The sequence below is a fragment of the Lissotriton helveticus genome, chromosome 9 (genome assembly GCF_964261635.1).
Source record: "Lissotriton helveticus chromosome 9, aLisHel1.1, whole genome shotgun sequence".
Classification (NCBI taxonomy): domain Eukaryota; kingdom Metazoa; phylum Chordata; class Amphibia; order Caudata; family Salamandridae; genus Lissotriton; species Lissotriton helveticus.
Window position 1 is genome coordinate 486,611,286 of NC_136070.1, and position 15,656 is coordinate 486,626,941.

General features: G+C 47.9%; 1 protein-coding gene across 1 annotated transcript in view; it reads right to left on the bottom strand.

The window, feature by feature from the left end:
* SYNE2 (spectrin repeat containing nuclear envelope protein 2) overlaps nt 1-14,755 on the bottom strand; it is a 1,843,566-nt gene extending 1,828,811 nt beyond the window's left edge. Inside the window, exon 1 of the mRNA XM_078660317.1 lies at nt 14,591-14,755. The gene's annotated coding sequence lies outside the window, so the exon portion shown is untranslated. The remainder of the gene's footprint in view (nt 1-14,590) is intronic.
* Between the last annotated feature and the right edge of the window lie 901 nt (nt 14,756-15,656).

Here is a 15,656-nt window from a genome sequence, read left to right on the forward strand (position 1 = left end):
TATTCTTAAGAAATTCATTTCTTTGCTTGTGTATGTTGGATTTTTGTTGTTTTGGTCTTGTTTTGATTAGATAAATATTGGCTATTTTTCAAAACTGTTGTGGTGTCCATTTTCTAGTGCTTTCATTGTGTTATTGTATGTTTGGGACTAATACTTTACACATTGCCTATGAGATAAACCTGAATGTTTGTGCCAAGCTACCAAGGAGGAAGGCAGGGGTTGTGTTAGGGGTGTAATCCCTTTATCCTGACTAGAAGGAAGGGTCTCTACTTGGACAGGGTGCTAGTCACTGCCAACTAGAGCCCCCATTTATAACATGAGGGAAGAGCTGCGACCACATAATCGCATAATTTCAGTGGTCCTAATACAAATATATGAAAAAACCTTGAAACAAACTTTTTTCCTCAAGCAGCATTTAATCATTTTTCCTTCATTTCGATCAAATAGATCATAAAAGGTTGCATCCAAATAATTAAACAGTACAAATGGTTATTACAAATCTGTCGACGATGATTAAAAAGGCTTTACAGTTTCCATCCTGGTGGACAAATCAGACAATAACAAACGTTTACATATCATACATCACACATTGGATTTTTAAAACGACAGAAATTGTGTGCACTGTGTTTCAATTAAAAATCAGGAATACATAAATGCAATTTTAAAACTGTGCCGAGTCTATATCAGTGCAGACAACGAGTACGAATATGCCACATCGCAGTTAAAAATTTAGCTACCGCAAACACAATTGGAGGCGATACGTCCGTTTTTAGTATTCTGTAGGCAGGCAAGTAGTGCCTGAACCCCAGATTTTTAAGTAGGGGAACAAGCCAATACTTTCTTGGTTTCTGATAAGCCTTACAGAAGAAGATGACATGCAAATCAGTTTCCTGTTGATGCGAGCATGCTGGACATAGCTCTGGGGTGGAGGGATGGGACCAGGTACTGCTAAATACTTTAAGGGGGAGTGTGCCATACCTCCACTGTAGAAATAGTTTTCTAGTCAGAACAGGGCTAATTTTGTCAAGGACAAGTTCCCGTTGGTAGGAGTCTTTAGATTTAATAAATGAATGTGTTAGAGACCCCATGCGTGAATTCTGTAATGATGATGTTATTTTGAATTCATAGTAGTCCTTTGATAAAGATTTACAGGATACCCTGTTACAAGCGTTGGCTGGGTCCAGCCACAGTTCCGGCCTTCCCAGACTCTCACATATCTTTTTATATATTTCAGCCAGGGAGTGTTCGTTAAATTTGATAGAGATAAAATCTCTTGCAACTCCTTCCTGTAGCTCATGAGTTCTGGGGTACTCCAAATTCGACGCCAGAAAGTTTGAGGTTTTAGTCCCAGCTCTTCCTCAATGGATCTTAAGCCCAGATCGAATCTGAGCGACAGGAGTGGGGTGCTTGGCGGTAAGGCCACCATCTGCCTAATGAATTTGTTCTCCGTGATTGTCAAATTTTTGGTAGGTATGTGCCCCCACAACTCCCCCCCATGTATGACTGCGCCCCGGGCCTGCATTTTATAGATTTGGAGCACTGGGCCGAGGGGTTTGTGGGTTGATCTATTTACCATCCTTGAGATACCACCCGTTAACTGAGCTAACTTGATGTTAGCCTTTGTCCGATGTGTGTCCCAAGTCAGGTTTTGATTGATGGTCACCCCTAGGTATTTGAATGTGTTGACCCTCTCTAGTCTCAGTGTACCTATGGTGGGATTGGGGCGTGTTGAAAGAGGAGGGCTAAGAATCATGTATTTAGTTTTCAGCGCATTGATCTCCAATCCCCGATCAACACAAAAGGCTTCGAACCCATCCAAAATCCGTTGGATTCCCATCGGGGATTTAGACAGCAGCAGGGTGTCGTCCACAAACATAATGGCGGGCACCCTACTGCCGCTGAGCTTTGGAGCATCAATGTCGGCTATCCTAGTCAGGTGGTCAACTACCCCGTTGACAAAGAGGCAGAACAGGGTGGGTGCAAGCACACAACCCTGCCTCACCCCCCTGTCAACGGGGAATCTTCCTGAGAGCATCCCGTTTTTACCACACCTGACCCGTGCGTAGTTATCTTGGTGAAGTCTTATCAAGATGTTCAGGATGTCCGAGGGGATACCCATCTCCACCAGCACTGTCCAAAGTCTGGATCTTGGGACCAAATCGAAGGCGGCGCGCAGGTCTACGAAGACCGTGTAAAGGCTGCCTCCTTCGATTATAGCAGTTTTCCAAAACAAAAGATTGAGTCGGAAAATCTGGTCAGTTGTTGAGATCTTCCTTCGGAAACCAGCCTGATAGGGGGCGAGAATGGAGAACTCCTCCATCCAGTTTTGGAGGCGATCAAGTATCAGCCTACCAAAAAGTTTTTGGGACACATCAATGAGGTTGATGGGCCTGTAGTTGGCTGGAAGCAGAGGTGATCCCTTCTTAAAAATAGGAACAATCTCTGCTCCCAGCCAAGTACAGGGCACCTCCATGCCCCTCAAGACGGCGTTAAAGATTGTCAACAGGTAGGGGCCCAAATGTCCGGCTCCTGTTTGAAAATGTCGCCCGGGAGCCCGTCCAGGCCTGGCGCCTTTCCAGAGGCCAGACCTAGAATGGCCATCCGTACCTCAGCCTCTGTGAATAGCTCCACCTCCAGCTGTGTTCCAGTGATTGGGAGTACCTCAGTTGGGGCCCTGTCACCATCTGTGTTCAAGGCCTTGAAATGATCTTGCTAGACCTTGGCTGAAATGTTGGGCTCAATGGCAGGAGAAAGGTCCTCCGACCCGGCGTTCACCAGGCGCCAGAACTTCCGAGAGTCCCTAACGGCTAGTGTGATGGTCAGATTCTCCCATTTGTAATAGTCTCATTCGGCCTTGGCATGGGTAATCAACCGCTTATAGTCTTTTCTCCTTTCCTGTATGAGTGTTCTACTTTTACCCTCCTTAATGCTAGTCAGTAGGTCAGTTTTAGCTTTGCGACATGCAGCGTTAAACCAGGTAGGTCGTTGTGGCCTTCCTCCCCCTGTCCTTCCCATAGAGAAAAGAACCTCTGCTAAGGATTTAATAAGGTCCTCGTGTGCCATCCAGAGTTTTGTGTGCGCATCGCCAGTGTTAGGGTGTTCCATTAATGCGCACACCCTTTCAAATATCGGAATGACACGGGCATACAGCCCCACGACTTTCTCTGGATTCGCTGCTAGCTTTCCCCACCTCACTCTCCATCTGTTATTTGCCAAGGACAACCCCATGTCGGGCACGTCTAAAACAGCCCCATTTGCTATGTCTGTGCCAGGGAGGGAATATTCTAGTTCTAGCGCGTTATGGTCACTATCCTCCCTGGGTATTACCCTGAAGTCCTCGATGTACGACCAGGAAGGCAGTTGAATAAAGATGTAATCCAGTCTTGACTCCCTTCCCACTTTATTAAATGTACATTTTGGGGGGATGTCAGACTTCGTACGTCCATTACAGGCCCTAATGCCATGATGAATGGTTAGAGTGGTAATCTGTACTGCAAGGGATGTCCAAGCTCTGGGGGGAGGGCCGCCGTGGAGGGAACTCGCCATAACGCATCCTCATCCAGTGATATTCCATCTGCTAGTCCTGGAAGAGGCTCGAAATGGGAGTTTAAATCACCTCCCACCAGGAATGGCGTTCCATGTGGGAGATCGCCAGAAGGGAGGAAAGTTCCTCGATGGTACTCGATTCCCTGGTTACATTCGCCGGCCTGGAATAGACATTTACCAGTGCCAATTTACTGGAATTTGTCCACTCCAGAATGACACATTGGATATCATCCGAAGCTGTGGGGTAGGATGCTGCTTTGCAACCTAGGTGTGTAGCCACCCAAATTGCAATGCCCCCAGATGGCCTCCCCTTGCCCCCCCCCATCTCGAAAGTATGGAAAATACCGCAAAACCTGGGCGGATATGTTCCTCTCGAGCCCAGGTTTCTTGGAACAGGCAAATATCTTTGCTTCCCACAAAAGAACTCCAATCCGGGCAATCAAGCTTGTTTCCAATACCGGCCACATTCCAAGAAAGTATCTTTAAAGGATGCGATCTTGGATTGAGTGCGGGACGGGCGGGAATCCTCTTGTCTTGAGGACTAAGCGGGGATATTATGGTTTCGGCCTGGTCCCCTCTAGTGCCTGGCAGTTCCCAGTGGATGAGCGAGAGCCCTATTAACGGGTGTTGGCCTTCCTGATCTTTGTACTGATCAGCACGTGTCGGAATCCCTGTGGTTCGATCAGTGGGGTCATTTAGTAAACTAGAATTAAAATTACTCTCCTGGTCACCCCTGGTTCGCTCATGTCCCACCCCCCGCCGCTTCGGGGTGTGTCAATCAATCATATCCAGGCAGCTAAACCTGTTATATGTGTTGAACTGGGCAGGCTGTCTGTCTATGTGACGGTAGGAATCTCCTCTCTCCCAACCTCCCCGACCACCTCGCCTAGGCACTGTCTCCCATCCCTCTCATCGAACAGATTTGTCCAGGGTGGATAAAAAAAGGAAAGAGGTAAGGATTGAATGGAAGTCCCCTGGTCAGGATGTGGCCAGCCACAAATATAGGATACAGTCCTGGGATCCCAAAAGTTAATCACGGCACAGTCCCCATTGATTGATTTCTGTGAATTGCCAACCCAGGGGACTCTTCTTGCCATGAGAACCTCACTCACTATTCCCTGGGGGAGGGGTCGATTTAAAGAAAGCCAATTGGCCACCTTGTTCTTTAGAGAGGTGGCTGATTCAATGGTTTCCGGTTTTAACTCTGGTATGCCAGCCAATATGACTACATAAGGACCGGCCTCTGGGGGAAGACTCAGGGGCCTAAGTCTTTGTGTCATGACTGGGGCTCTTGGAATGGCTAGGGTGTTAGAACCCGGATGGGTCAGTTTGGGCACTCCCTCTGTTGGGTGAGGAATTATAGGGTGGGCAATGGGCGGCTCACGCTGGATGGTTTTTGACGGCTGTCTAGTGTCCTTCACTGATGGAATTAGTGTACCCTTCGTGTTCTTCGGCTCTGCCCCGCCCCTAACAGCCTTGTTCTCAACTTTGAGGGCATCTGCTAGTTGGACCGTTGATTTTTCTATGGTAGATAGCCTGGCCTCGATCTTTATTAGGCGGGCTTCTAAAGGGCTAAGGAGAGACTTCAGGAGAGCAGCAATCTTAGTAATGGAGATGTCGCCTCCTTCGGTCAAGCTAGAATTAAGGTTTGCGTGCTCCATTGCCTGCAAGGGTGAATCTACTGTAGATGTCAGTAGCGCATTCTCAGGCAGTGTGGGTGCAGATTTACTCATTTCTACTGAGTCTGCCTCCAGTAAGGGATTAAGCTTGGGAGCTTTAGCCTTGCGGCTCCCTGGATTTTGGGACGCTCTTTTCCTTTTCGGGATTGCTCCTTCCCTAACTCCCTGTTTTAAGCGAGTGTCTTTAATTTTAGGACTTGCAATGTTAACAATGAGGGGGGGGAGCTAGATTGTGTGAGGCTCTGAGGTGGAGTAGATGGGTGTGGTAGGTCGTTAAAATAAATCGAAATGTCTACGTCTGACATAGCCGCTATCCCGCTGTTCCCAATGACCCCTGAGCCAAGTAGTACTTGATCAGGTTCTTTAACAGGAGTCCTTGCTTGAGCTATAGTTCCCATGGAAGATCTTCTTACCCACTCGCTTTCCTGGGAAATGCGTCGTTCCAGAACTGTGATTTCGTCAATCAGGAGGGCGCCTGCTTTTACAAAGTAGTTGTCCAAAGTGCCAGTAGGAGCCCCTTCGGCGAGGGCACTTTTGCTCCTAGTTTCTCTGCTGACATGGTCCTTTTGCTACAACCAGAAATCTTGTTTAAATATGCAGGAGAAGAGCCAAGGGGGGTGGCCCGGTACGGTCTCGCCCGTGCTCGAACGGCCTCAAACGGCCCGCCCTTTGCCCGGGCTTAGCCCGGCGCACGCCCGCGCGCGTCCCGCGGTGCGCGGGAGGGGCCAGTTATTATAGGCAGATGGGCGGGGTGATACCGAGAAGAGGCACCAGCTGTGGATGACAGAGGAATGCTGGGTCTCGCAGTCCCGGTATCCCGCAGGGCACAAAAGTCTCCTTTCCACCTCCTCTCAGTGATACGGCGTTACACGCTGCCCCTCCGGTGACAGAAAAACCAGGTTCGCAGTACACCTCTCAAGAGCGGCTCCCGCGGAGCGGGGGCCGCGAGGCGTATTTAGGCTGCAGGCAGGTGGGCGGGGTGATACCAGGAAGAGGCACCAGCTGTGGATGACAGAGGAATGCTGGGCCTCGCAGTCCCGGTATCCCGCAGGGCACAAAAGTCTCCTTTCCTCCTCCTCTCAGTGATACGGCGTTACACGCTGCCCCTCCGGTGACAGAAAAACCAGGTTCGCAGTACACCTCTAAACGAGCGGCACTTAATCAACTGATAAGGGTCACCAACCACCATCATCACCCGCTTCCTCTCGGAGACTGAAGACTTCCTTCTCCCCTACTGCTTTATGGCTAAACGATATTGAACTGTCTTCCTTCACAGAACTTGCTCATTCGTGCCTCCATTTACAGAGCACTGCTCATCTTAGCTACTGATTTGTGCCATATACGTACGTACAAATACATGACACTGTCATTGACCTTTTACAAACAAAACGAAGACTGTCTGTGGCTGGTAACACATCTGTAGGGTTCTTTCATTAAAATGTATACATAATCAGTTAGCAGCACATTTACTGGATATTGCCTTTGAAAAATTATTTTGAAATGCTGCATATGGAGCAAATAGTTTAAAAGGTATATGTGGTTATTATGAGACGTGTTCAATAGGTACGGTATGGTAAATTTTAGTGTCAAAGACTAACTTGCAAATCATTGCTTCGTGCACACCAGATCAATAAGCCTTGCCATGTCCTCTTTCTGTGTCTTTCTACGGAATGTTTATGCACATATGCTTGATATTGTTGTGAACTTCCAATGAACTCATCCTAAAATGCGGAGCGGAATTCTGAAACTGAAGACAGACTACTATGACAATGAAACTGCACATACACAAGAAAACAAGTTACCATTTGGAAGCAGTAGAATGCCACCTTGTTGAGAGGATATGGGGACTGAGATTAAATGCCTAGGTTGGCGCTGATGATGCCACTCACTCGTGTATCACTTGACTGCTTTGATAAATGCTTTTAAATTTTATGGCCAAAAGTGCACAAAGAATGACCGTAGAATAATAAAAATAACAGGTTAAATATCTGACTTCAATATAGCGCTCCAAGATAAAACAAAGTAACCGAGGAAGGAAGATAAAGTGAAGGTCCCTTATCTGATGATAAGCATTCCCTACCAAGATGGGCCGGCCCCAAAAGCAGACATAATTTCAAAAATACATGGAGACCTCAGATAAACGGTCATATCCTGGAAGATAAATTACTCTGTCACATCAGTACCAGATATCCGGTACGCCGGAATATACATCCCATTATATTTATTGACTATGCGATTTAAATTTCGTCAGGTGGTATATCCATCACCATTGTGACGGAGTACCCTGTCCGCCTAGATCTACTTCAGGCCCTCAGTTGAATTATTAACTTCTATGCTGTTTTAGTGCATTACCATATATGAACGAAATAAATCCCCAAATCATTAATAAAAGCATATTTATTATAGCACTAAAACAGAGTTAGTTCCAATAGTCAAAAATATAGAAATACAATATATGTGGTAATGTGGAGTTGGATCATACAGTGTAGGACGATGTTTGGGAGGAGTAACTTCAATGAACACATATTTAGATGGGCATTTTGTTCTGAAAATAGTTTTCTTTACACATTCGAGCAAATATTCATAACGCCTACTTATGTGCTTTTGCAATATTGGCAGCACTCTGATATGTATTAAGATAGGGGAAATGTAATGCTTTCTTTTTCCAGCACCCTACACTCCCTGTCTCTCTGCATTTTTAGGTTTCGCCTAAGTGAAAGCTGCGCAAGCAGCTTTTCACGAAGGTGAAAACCTAATGAGAACAGTATGTGGCTTGGTCACCGCCCCTCTGTTCCATTGGCTAGCTCCATAAATGGAGGCTAGCCATTGGAACAGAGATCTGTCCGTCATGGCCGGACCAGATTCGTGGGCGTTCCCGCGATTTCTTCCCTCTCCACCCTTTTCGCATCGTCATCGCGGCCGTGGGCGGAGTTTATTTTTTGTTGTTGTCCAGGTTTGTTTTGGCCATTCCGCGGCCGACCGGCAACGGAGGAAGCCTTCCCGACCCCCCTCCTGCTGTCCGTTCCCGCCCCCCCCCCTGTCCGTGTGCTTCATGTTTTCCCTGCGGCCAGGAGGATCAATACAGACGGAGCCTGAAGGGCTCTCAGAGCGCACATTACCGTGTATTCTACTGGCCCTGGCCGCCTGCACCGAATTCCACTGGCTGCACAGTTTGCAAGGCCACTTGTCTGCACTGAGAGGAACGTACATCACTCATACAGGCCCCCCCTCCCGCTGTTCGTGTCCCCGTTCCCGCCCCCCCTCCCGCTGTCCGTTCCCGCCCCCCTCCCGCTGTCCGTGTGCCTGCCCGCCACCCATAGCTCTTAAAAGTTGTGCTTTTTTTTTAGGCGCTATATTTTTCCACGAACAAGCTTAATCAAAACAATGTGGAGCAATCGGTGAAAATACTGGTTATGTTTGGTCTTTTTGTGGCATAGTTGTCAAAATCTAATCATACAACATGACCCCTCGTTAGCCATGCTGTTTCCTGGCAAAAAGCGTGAAATGTGTATTTCTTTGTCAGTTTCTGACAAGGTGTGTCCATCCTTCGCATCTTCCGAAGACCCCGCCTGAACTGTTATTTATCTGTCTTTAAAACCCGGCAGCCTGCTCCCTGCAGAAACTGCTGGCGGGGTTTAATGGGAAGCCAAGTGTCTGGCTGGCCCCAATTAACACCCCGTGATTAGCTGGCATTCCTCCGCAGCGTGTCAGACACCATCGAGGCTGGGTTTAAGGACATGAGCTGGTTTAATTTGAAGATTTATACAGCGCCGCTTAACCCCAGTGAGGGCATCCAGGCGCGGTACATGACTCTCAGGCCGTTGCGAGATTCGAACCGGGACCCGGCTCCCGAGGCGGCAGCTCTGGTCGCTGCTCCACACCCAGTGCCCGATCGTAATCGGTGCAAGCGTCATTACAGGGTTTGGAAAAGCCACTGCGCATATAATGCAGTATTTGCGGGTACCGTTTTGTTTATTTTTGTATGTGGGGGGGGGTTACAAATTCTATCTCCTTTAAAATCGACTGATATTTTTAATATGCACTATGTCTTTCCGTTTTTTTACAGATATCGTGATATTAATGCTCTGCACTTGCCGGAATGAGTGCTCAGTGGAAAGGCTTTTTCAAACACTCAACTTCCTTTTTATCTGAAGGTTTTGCTTTTAGCAGAAATGCCAATATGACACTAAGTTATAGATATTTTCTATCGGCTGTGCAACGCCTTTCTTCAACCTTTAGAAGGATGAACGGCAGCATCGGCCTTGCTGGGCCACGATTCTGTGCTCTGAGGATTGCACACTGACCTCCGAAGCGCGCTCTCAACCCACCGAGCCTCTGCAAGGGAGCACTCTTGCTAGAAATTCGGGTCACATCGTCTTTATGTTGCTACCACTGGTTCTCCAGGGATTATACATGAGTTTGTGAAGTGCAATGAAAAGTAAACGATAATCAGTTACTTGATGGACTCAGAAGTAATGTTTCATTCACAGGCAGGGTGGAAAAATAAGATTAAATGACATTTAGTGTAATTTAAAAATTTTTAACCTCGGACAGCCAGTTAGTGATATTACGCAGAGTGAGTGTGCAGAGTGAGTGTGTAGAGTGTGAGTGCAGAGTGAGTGTGCAAAGTGTAGAGTGAGTGTGTAGAGTGAGTGTGCAGAGTAGTGAGTGCAGAGTGCGTGTGTAGAGTGAGTGTGCAGTGTAGTGAGGGCAGAGTGCAGAGTAGTGAGTGCAGAGTGCAGAGTAGTGAGTGTGCAGAGGAGTGAGTGTGCAGACTAGTGAGTGCACAGCAGTGAGTGTGCAGACTAGTGAGTGGACAGTAGTGAGTGTGCAGACTAGTGAGTGCAGAGTGTGAGTGCAGAGTGCAAAGTGAGTGTGCAGAGTAGTGAGTGTGCAGAGTAGTGAGTGTGCAGAGTAGAGAGTGCAGAGTAGAGAGTGCAGAGTAGAGAGTGCAGAGTGCAGAGTAGTGAGTGCAGAGTGACTAGGGAGTGTAGAGTGACTAGGGAGTGTAGAGTGACTGCAGAGTGCTAGGGAGTGCTAGGGAGTGCAGAGTGACTAGGGAGTGTAGAGTGACTGCAGAGTGCTAGGGAGTGCTAGGGAGTGCAGAGTGACTAGGGAGTGTAGAGTGACTGCAGAGTACTAGGGAGTGCAGAGTGACTGGGGAGTGTAGAATGACTGCAGAGTGCTAGGGAGTGTAGAGTGACTAGGGAGTGTAGAGTGACTGCAGAGTGCTAGGGAGTGCAAATTGACTAGAGTGTGCTAGGGAGTGCAGAGTGACTAGGGAGTGCTAGGGAGTGCAGAGTGCATAGGGAGTGCAGAGTGCATAGGGAGTGCAGAGTGCATAGGGGGTGCAGAGTGCATAGGGCAGAGTGCATAGGGAGTGCAGAGTGCATAGGGAGTGCAGAGTGCATAGGGAGTGCAGAGTGCATATGGAATGCAGAGTGCAGAGTGCATAGGGAGTGCAGAGTGCATAGGGAGTGCAGAGTGCATAGGGAGTGCATAGGGAGTGCGGAGTGCATAGGGAGTGCAGAGTGCATAGGGAGTGCAGAGTGAGTGCATAGGGAGTGCAGAGTGCATAGGGAGTGCAGAGTGCATAGGGAGTGCAGAGTGCATAGGGAGTTCAGAGTGCAGAGTGCAGAGTGCATAGGGAGTGCAGAGTGCATAGGGAGTGCAGAGTGCATAGGGAGTGCAGAGTGCATAGGGCAGAGTGCATAGGGAGTGCAGAGTGCATAGGGAGTGCAGAGTGCAAAGGAAGTGCAGAGTGCATAGGGAATGCAGAGTGCAGAGTGCATAGGGAGTGCAGAGTGCATAGGGAGTGCAGAGTGCATAGGGAGTGCATAGGGAGTGCAGAGTGCATAGGGAGTGCAGAGCGCATAGGGAGTGCAGAGTGCATAGGGAGTGCAGAGTGCAGAGTGCATAGGGAGTGCATAGGGAGTGCAGAGTGCATAGGGAGTGCAGAGTGCATAGGGAGTGCAGAGTGCATAGGGAGTGCAGAGTGCATAGGGAGTGCAGAGTGCAGAGTGCAGAGTGCATAGGGAGTGCAGAGTGCAGAGTGCATAGGGAGTGCAGAGTGCATAGGGAGTGCAGAGTGCTTAGGGAGTGCATAGGGAGTGCATAGGGAGTGCAGAGTGCATCGGGAGTGCAGAGTGCATAGGGAGTGCAGAGTGCATAGGGAGTGCAGAGTGCATAGGGAGTGCAGAGTGCAGAGTGAGTAGGGAGTGCTAGGGAGTGCTAGAGAGTGCAGAGTGAGTAGGGAGTGCTAGGGAGTGCTAGAGAGTGCAGAGTGAGTAGGGAGTTCTAGGGAGTGCAGAGTGACTGCAGAGATTAAGCTAATGGCAATGTAAATGACAATGCCATTTATTTATCTGTTTTCAAAACCAACACATAAATACAAATGTTGTCATTTACAATGCCAATAACTCTAACTTTTCCAAAGGCGAAACCATTGCATTGTAAATGCTTGTTTTTATCTGTGCTTTCTCCCTTTGTCACTGTTTTCCTATCTTTCTCTACCTCTTTCTTCTGCCTTTTATGCCTTATTTGTGTTGGTCCCTATAAATGAGTGACGATTCCACCACCTACAACCACCTGCATAAAATAAGTTTCGAATATTTAGCAAATGTACGCTGCCCTCTTAATAATTTTCTGACTGAATGTGAAAGTAAACCGGGGAACTTCCCAAGCACAGTAGGCACTGGAAACATTTCACTTTCATTTCATGTTCACTTGATCCTGGAGTAGCACTGTCTCGAAAAGAGTTTTCAGGAGAAGCCGTCAGTATTCATGACAGGTTGTTTGTGAATTATGTCATTTCTCAATTTAGTCAATTCTCACATTTTCTAGTTGTAGAGAAAAGAACACGCCTGATCCTTCGCTACACACATATCAGATCCCTGCGCATTTAATAATGGCATATTTGTAGAATTTGATAACTAAAGTTGAACAAGATACTTCATTCTTTTGTTGTGAGCAAATAAATGCATCAGAGGAAGTGCATTCACTCTTTAAGGTACATTGGATACTATGGAGGATTTATGTGAGACAAATTATGGTAAAATTGTGTGTATGAGCTTTATTTTTCAGAGGTTGTGCAAATAACTAAACAAGCTGCTGTATGTGCGCTTATGCAGCACATGATTGTTAAATAAACCTGTGAAATAGTTAAATAGATTAAAACAATGAATATGGAATATGTACAGTTGAACTTATCAAATAGCGAATTAGCTTAGAATACCAAAATACATAGTCACAGAAGTGTTTATGTTAAGTGTTGCCGCGTGCCACGCCTTTAAAAGGTAATCTGAGCGCCTCTGACTTTACAAAACATGAAAAGCATGCCTGTGCAGGGCGCGAAATGACATGTTACTCAACCTCGCCGCCACAACACCGTTTAAAGACAGAGCAGTCATGGGAACGTGCACACAAAGATTGTTCTAGAAAATCTCGTACTGCGTATGAAACCTTGATTTCGACGCATTGTGGGGAATAAAGGGCACATTTTATAGCATCATCAAAACAAAATATTGAGGCCAATTCACAAATGCACTTAAGAGTGGGTGTTACTCTTTCGAGCATTCATAAATGCGTTTATGAATTAACAATAAATAACTTTAAAAGTGGACCATTCAGGGAATGTTCACGTACAATTGGTACAAATAGAAAGCTTGTGTGCCCTCTTGCCGCTATTACTGATAGGGAGTTGGACATGTCTGCCAATCCAGGAAAGCAATCATCAGTATGTGAAGGATGTGGGGTAAGGGCCAGAGCTACCGACTTTGGAGCTGGGGAACCAGGTGCAAGTCTCGGCGCTGGCTCAAGATCCTGTGATTCTGGGCAAATCACGTAATCTCCCGTACCTACCAAAAAAATGAATGTGTCCTTGTGTAACGTAACCGGTGCTCATGTAAAGCGCTCCAGTACCTTCGGGTCGAGTACGCGCTATATAAAACTGCAAAAAAAGCACTCCTGTACTAGAGTTGAACTACTTATAAAAGTTGTTTTGTGAAATTGCCTCAAATGCACTTCTGTTTGCCAAAGTGTCACAATAGCGTCTAAAATATAAGTGAAAACAGGAATCCTGGAAAAAGGATTTATTGTGGCTGATGTGTCATTCAAGGGAAAAAGGAACACACGTGTCCGCGAAGTGACCCGGCATCTAATGGAAACAGGAGCGAAATTAGAGGAGCTTTTGGAAACTTTAACATGCTTATTACCCTCGAGGTATGCAGCCTAACTCTGAGAGCGCGCGGCGTGTGCCAGGGGGCAGGAACCTGCTCTCGTTTACTAAGCACTTCAGGAATGGATGGGAGTGATTTAGCCGTGAAAACAGAGAGCAAGGAAGCATAAGCGAAAACTAAAAACACAGCGAGGAGGCGGGAAGTTGTGATACTTTATTGGATTCGCCGTGAACTCCTCGTGAAACAGTGATTCGGGACCTCGCGAACCTGCGTGAATGTAACCTGATCTTTACACTGCATTGGGCGCTTGCTGCTCTTTCCTGGTGCTCTTATGCTCGCGCGTAGTTGGCGCTCCCTCCAACCTCCTGCCCCCAGCTTCTTTTCCAGTGAAACTAAGTTCTGGATCTATGCGATGGGCTGAGGTAAAAATAGCCCTCCTGTAGCCCTGCCTCGCAGCCCCGAGACAGGCCGCCAGACGACACTTCATCTTCTAACAACAACACGCAGGCAGGGGAGTGTGCGCGGCGGGCGCACTTGTCAGCATTAGAAAGGTGAAAGGCGGAGCGCAGATGAAAGTAGGAGAAGAGCGATTCGCTTTGAACTGCGTTGACATCAGTGGCGTAACGAGGGTGTCATGTCCCCTAATGCAAGTAAGAAAATGGGCCCAGTCCCATGCCTGGAGACTGAAATACAGGCATTACTGTCGTGAGGAGGGCCCCTTGTAAATCTGGAACCAGCGCCACTTTACCTCCTGAACAATTCATAGCTAGGACCCTGCTTGACATACTAGAGTTTTAAAAGGCAGAAACATAAGCCCGCTCCCTACTCCCACGCAGAGGTCAACTCTAAGAGGGGGTCACCTTTCACCTCAGGGGCAACTGTGATGTTGTATGACTCAGGGATTTTTAGGAGCCCTCTTCGTGGTTTGAAGGGACTTAATTTTGTGCTACACCATTGGATAAGAAGAATGCATAAGACATAAATAAATCTGTCTTTGAGTTATGATTGCAATTAGAAGTTAGAGGGGTGCACTGCTCCAGCGAGGGGCTCGGTGTGCCCGCACGTGCGGTGCCAGGGCACTCCATCCCTTCCCCTGAGGTACCTGCTGCCACTGACAGCCCCGGTGATGTCACTCGCTGCCACCCCGTCGCTCGCTTTAATTCCCGCCATTACCCCGTCCGTACTTACACTGTCCCTCGGCCGGCTGCAGGGAAAGTCACAACCAGTCCTCACCGCAGCCGCTTCCGCAAACTTCTGCAGGAGGTCGGGCCACAGTACAATCTCCGCGTCGTGTTGAGACCATGGAGCGCTGGGTTTCCCTCCTCGGGTGGACGCCCCCTCCCTCCTGTGCCCTCCTCCCCCCTCCTTCTCGCTGCCCAACTCTCACTTTTCACTGGCCGCGTGTCCCTGTTCCTCCCCTGCAGACTCCTCCCAGCTCCCGGGTGTGTCCCGCCTCTGCCGTGTTTTTTTATTGTTCTTCCCTGTACCTTTCGTCTGCCTGTCTATTCCCTCCTCCCCTTGCCTGTCACCTCCCTCTCTGCCTGCCCTGTCAGATCCCCTGCCCGTGTTCCTCTTTACCCACCTACAATCTCCTGCGCCCTCTCTCCTAACCCCTACTACGTATATCCCACCCAGACAGACAGGCAAATGCTTCCTCCGCGACGAGCCATGCCTGCAGGAGTCTGGAAAGTTTCAGCCCCTTGGAAAGATGCCCGCTCTGACCTCAACAATGTCCCAGGCGTGGGTGTCATGTTTGGGAGAGCTTCACATCTGCGTTGGAGACAACTTTCACGGCGCACATGTTGTGCGACAGACCGAAAGTATTGTGTTCGGCTCACAAGTGTCATATCCACTGTACTTTTAAAATAGAGAATTTTATAGAGGCGATGCTGCAGTTTAGTTACTCCTGACAGAATGGTTTAGTGGGTTAATGCGTCTGCTGCATCTGCTCAGGAAATCGGCATACAGTTTGCCCAGGGTTTTAAGTGCTCAGCACCGGCAGTTCTTAAAAGCAGGTGCTGAGACGGGTCCCTATCGGGCCCTTCATTCTTGCCCTCACGCGAAGGATGAAAAAAATATCTTAGCTGCAGCAGTGCCACTCTTCACTGCCTTTGTTTGATGTTACTTCAAAGAGACTCGTTATAGTTCTTTCACAGTCCCATCACGTCAGAACTCAAACATTTTCAGTGTTATATACAACGAAGCCATAGTTGCTCATTTATCTTATGCAACTAACAACCATTGACAAAGCCAA